Raw genomic sequence first — 5,815 nt, 5'->3', positions numbered from 1 at the left:
CATTTTGCCGCTTCATTTTTGGTTCTAGATGGTGTCACCTTCTTGGAGGTGAAATGAGCTGTTTGAAAGAAGCTGGTATGTATGGTGATAGATGTGTGAGTTGGGGAGAGGAAGGACACATCTAAGGACAAGCTCTGCTGTAGTACAATGGGAAATGAGTAAGAAACAATTTCCTACAAGTGAGGCAGTGAGAACTACGTGGAGGAGGTTTCCTGTCCAGAGAAATCTGAAACTGCTGGAGACTGTCCTGTCTTGTGCATATTTTTCAGGCTAATGATCTGGTCTGTAATGGCTTATCCAAAAGTTGGATTTTTTAGTTTGCAGCGTGTACTTAATTTCTGCTCACACTCTTTCCCCACCTCTGCCCCCCAGGCCCGAAACTTGTAGAGGAAAGAACACTAACTTGAGATTAAGAAACGGTCCTTTCTTTCATCCTGCTGTTTATTAGTGCAGTGAGATGCCTGCAGGCTACTTTATGGAAAAATGCACTTTCTTACTTTATGTTGGGCAAGTAAAATGAGGGCTGACCTTCATTTTCCTACTTTAGCCTCCATGTGGCCTTTCACCATTTCTGATTGCACACCCGTCAGTAAGAAATTTTTGATCATGCATACCCCTATGTGTTGATAAATTATATACCTGTACTACTGTACCCCAATATATTGTGTAATCATAAGACACAAAAATAGATATTAAAAAGCAATTATATGAAAAATAAATATAAGTAGGAGTTCTAATATTTTTTTTCTGTACCCAACTTTGGAGATTACTGGGTTATAGAGGGTAACTTGTAGTTCTTACTAGACTGCATTAAATTTTGAGTGATGGCAAGAACATTTCTCCATTGAAAGTATACTTCGAGGGAAGAATGGTATCTGTTCATTATCAAATGATAAGGAGGAGCTGCTTCCCCTAAGAATCTTTTTCCCAACAGTCCTCCAGATAATTCCCCATTCCTATTTAACTCCCTCCTCAACTAACACTGGGGAAGGACGTAAAAATACAAGGTTACAGTTGCACCTGGCCTCATCAAGGATTCCAGCCTGACCTCCCTGATGTGAAAAACTGTGAAAGCTGAGAAGACTTTATGTTTTATTATACCTTAATTCTCAGAACCTTAGCAGAATGCTGTATGGGAGAATATACAGGCATGAGGGGCAGAAAGGGTAATTTATCAGACCAAGGTCACAATGGAGCTAGAGTTCAAACCCAGGTCAGTCAGATACCAAAACCTAAGCCTTTTCTCTTTATTTGTCCTAGACAGATAACTGTCCATCTTAGTGATACAAAACAAGGATCCATACTGTACATATTTAAGATATGCCATCCATTTCCTTCACAGCACTATCTAAAGGTACATTTGCTTATTTATTGCCAGATTTGCCAACTATAATGAAGGCTCCCAAATTTGGTGACCTTGACTGTCTTTGCTCAGCCTAGGATAGTGTCTGAAGTTACAGTAGACCTTTATAAATATTTGTTGAACTAATGACATGCTAGTACAGTTGAGGGAGTCTCTGAAATGGCATCACAGCCTTTGAAGGGCAGAGCATTCAGAAACCTGGGAATGGCAGAGACTTGGGTTCCTAGCTCTTACCCTTGCATTTGCTGGATGACTTCAGGCTAGCCTCTTCACCTTGGGTTAATTGGAGGAATGGGAGCAGGATTAGTCAATAGTCATATAGTGTTCATTTTACGCACTTAACAAGATGCCAGGCTTGTAATAAGCATCTTAAATAGACTAATACAAGTAACCCTCATCAACCCTATAACAAAGACACCATTTTAGTCCCAGTTCACAGATGAGAAAAGAGAAGTGCAGGAGGGGCAAGAACCTCGCCCCAAGACACTGGTAAGCGAAGCAGCGCTGCCTCCGCACGCTGTGCTCGTCCCACTGGGCTGCTGCAGGCTGTGCTGTGCGTGGCTCAGCGGTGAGCAGATGAGCCGCTGCTCCCAGCGAGCTTACAGGTAACGAGCAGGGAGAGGCATGGATGAAGGGGTTTGGGAATTAAATGATGAAGTCATTTTGCCTGGATCCTATGAGGTCCACTGTGAACTTTTTGTCAACTGTCAAACTCTTAAGGATAGAGGGGGCAGGTGTGTGACATACTCCCTAAAGCCAACTTTACTCCCAGCTGGAGTTTGAATCTTCTCCCTGTTCTGCTTCACTTTCCCTCTAAGCTAAAAGCTTTGGGGAACCAGGACTGGGGGGCAGGGTGGATGCTGGTGCCTGGTGGCCCAAAAGTACACTCCACCTCTGAATTACCCGTGTGCCATCAGCCAATCCTGGGCAGTGCAGCGCGGGTAGGAGACCTGAGCTGTTCCCTCTCCCAGGTGCTCCTAGGCCATAAGTTCCTGAGCTTAACTCTTTGTATGAAACATACCTTCTTGTTTGCAAGCAAAGTACATCTCAGCTTTGGAGCCGGGCCTGAGCTCTGGATGCAGAAGGGCAGCCTGTCACCATCCTGAAGAAAAGAATTAAGAAATGGCTTCCTGTGAATTGGCTCTTCATTGCAATGAGCAATGCCTCCTATTTTCTGAGCCCTGCCCTTCAAAATAGTCTAAGTCCTTAGAGTATAACCTTGTGCAAATTCTTCTTTTCTGACCAGGAGACTCCTCGTCTGCAAAATAGGGGTCCCAATGAAGGAAGATAGAAAGTCCTAAGCACAGGATCTCAACACATGCATTAATTAAATTAACTGATCAATAACTATCACTGAATTATGTGCCAGGCTTCAGGGATACAGTGGTGAATGTAGCAAATAAAACCTCCTTCCCATGGAGCTCACATCTGCTGGACAGCACATAGTATTCAAAAATTCAGCAGAGGTATACCTCAAAGATACTGTGAATTCTGTTATAGACCGTCCCGAAAAGAGACTATTGATAAAGCAAGTCATACCAATTTTTTGGTTTCCCCTGTGTGTAAAAGTTACATTATACTGTAGTCTATTAAGTGTGCAACAGCAATATGTCTGAAAAAAAAATGTACGAACCTTCATTTAAAAATAATGCTATTGGAAAGTTGGTGCCAATACACTTGATCGATGCAGGGTTGCCACAAACTTCCAATTTGTGAAAAACAGTATCTGGAAAGTGCAATAAAGTGAAGCACAATAAAACAAGCTATGCCTATAGACTAATTTTTAATTGGGACATAGCAGAAATACACATAGTTGTGAAAAATATGAAGCACAAATAGTTATAAACTTTGCACCCAAACCTTGCAGATTTGATTGGAGGATGTACGTTACCTCCACAGAAACTGGGGGATCTGGGGAAGAAATGAGTCTTGCCACCACTGTCCAAACCTCTGATATGATGGAAGACTATCAGCTACAGTTGGAATCCCAGGATGGTTCTGCAGCAAACCCTAATTTTCTAGGGTCTAGAATGGGAGGGCTAAGGTGGCAACTGAATCCAGCATTGTCACATGTGTCTAATCAATTTTTCTGCCTGCCTGATTCTATTTGAGTCATCTGCATTTTATTTTGATTCAATCTTTTTACCAGCTACCACCACCTCCTCCATTTCAGGCAAGAATGGGACAGGAAAGATAATGTTTCTCCAGAGCAAGAGTCCTGGGAGTGGGAGACAGTCCCCACCCCAATGATTTCCAAGGAGAAAACATGGGGTGACGGGCCCTGCTTCTGTCTCTCCCAGCAGTAACTCAGCCATCCACCACATTCCCTCCTTTCCTCTCACTTACCCCCCACTTTCCCCAGGACCTTGGGTTTTACCTTTTTCTGTCTCTTATCATGATGAACCCTGATCATATAGGTTCTTAGAAGGGATTCAGACCAATTGCTAGTTTTCTCAGGTGAGAGAGGTAACATCCAAAAGTCACACAACTTCACCCACTTATTCAACCAGGAACACTCCTTCCTACCCTTTAAATTTTAGCTTAAACATTACCTCATCAGAGGACCTTCTCTGACTACTTTATCTAAAGCAGATTCCCACCCTCCAAAAAAATTATTCTTTATTGTTGCCCCTTTTGTCTTCTGACTCTTTATCACAATCTATAATTGTTTCATTTATTAAAAATTTTTTCCCCATCTGACTCCTAGAATATAAGCTCCATGAAGGTAGGAGAGACAACAGGTGTTCAAGAAATAAGTGTACAGTGAGCAGGTACTATCAGGGCAGCTGGGGATACAGATGGGTAAAATGCAGTCCCTGTTGTCAATGTCTGTCCAATACAAACAGAACCAGAAATGGGGGAATGCTATGAAATCAGGTCTAGATTCCAAGGAGGTATTTTGGGGGCACCTGAACCAGGCATAATCTCTGTTGGGCTTTTGCTACCAACTGCTTAGAACCCCAAATAAATCACCCGGCTGGCCCTGCCAGCTGACTCAGGCCTGAACCCTGACCAGCCCAGAAGCATGAGGAGCTGACAACTAATCCTGTAGAGTGTGTGCTTAGACTATCCTGGGCCCATTACCCTTTCCAGTGAGAGGAGGTCTGCCAGTCAGTTTCAGGTCCAGCTGATGGCCCACCCAGTCCATGCTCATTAAGACCTCAGGCAACCCCACTAACTTAAAGTCCAGCCTCCAGTCTTTTGCCTGGTCCTCTAAGAGTTTTGAAAGAGAACCTGTGCAGTCTTAAGGAGGATGACACCTGCCTAGCCCTCTGGATTAGTGGGGTGACAGATGTCCCACCTGGGTAGCCTTCATATCTGAAGGGCAGGTGGATTGTCCCAAATGGCTCAGAAAAACCCAGTGTTGTGGACTGTAAAAGGCTAGCAGGAGAGACTGGAAGGGAAAACAGCAAGAAAAGGAGGAGGCAGGAAGCCGGTGAGAATCCCTTTCTTTGAAAGGATTGAGTACAGAGCCTCTGCTGGCTCTTCTGGGAGGAGTTCACCCTTCAGCCCACTCTTCTCCCTACAGTGGGGCAAAATGGGAGCTGCTGCTGCTGCTTCTCAAAGCTCACAGCAAGCAAGAAACCTTTTTTCCTGTCCTTTCAACATTCACCACTCCTTCCTCCAGTAGCCAAAAAGGTAGGCTCAGGTTCCCAGCAGCCTGAACCTTCTCTCCAGATGTGAGGCTTCAAGCTAAATGCTGAACCCACCCAAAGCCCCTGACTTACCCTATGCCCTGCTTCCAGGGTTGGCTTGTCAGGAGTTAGCCAGAGTCTTCCAGAATTTCCCGGATCATTCCCTACTGCAGCTAGGCTGACCATGCCTCTGCCCACGTTTTTTAATCCATCAGAAAATAACCAAAAAGACTTTAACAGCCCGGAGGAGAGGAGTCACAGATCACCTTGAGTTCCTATCCCCATTCCTCTTCTACAGTTGCCCAGGTCAGGAATTATCTCCAATTTAATTCAGAGGGGTTAAGTAATTTGCCTAAGGTCACACAGTGGGAAAGGGACAAAAACTTGTGACTCCTGCCCAGAAGTTTGGCAGGTGCTCAAATACTCTTTGTGGAAAGGGTGAAATCTGTTTGTTCATTTCGATGGCCTGTGGGTGCCTCTGTGTGTTGGGGGAGGGGGTTGTGTGAGAGAGGGAAGCTGTTCTCCTTCCTAATGAACTTTTTATCTCCTCAGTTCCTTCTCATTTTCAAAGTTACTGTATTTATTATCAGAGCAATGCCCCCTCCCCCAAGAGCAATGAAGAGTAGGTCTAATGTTTTCCTTCTCAAAAGAGCAAAGACCAAAACAATCCAATAAAGAATCTCACTTTCCCCTAAAATATACATCCTCAAAGCAAATCCCAAAGCACCACCCGAGTTCCTGCGCTGTCCGCAGACGCCCCCATACACCCGCCACGCCACACTGCGTGGGGAGGCGTCGGGGAGGGGGCGCGGAGCGC

Source organism: Dama dama, chromosome 5 (assembly GCF_033118175.1).
Source record: "Dama dama isolate Ldn47 chromosome 5, ASM3311817v1, whole genome shotgun sequence".
In the NCBI taxonomy this organism is placed as follows: domain Eukaryota; kingdom Metazoa; phylum Chordata; class Mammalia; order Artiodactyla; family Cervidae; genus Dama; species Dama dama.
Note: the sequence above shows the minus strand (reverse complement) of the source record.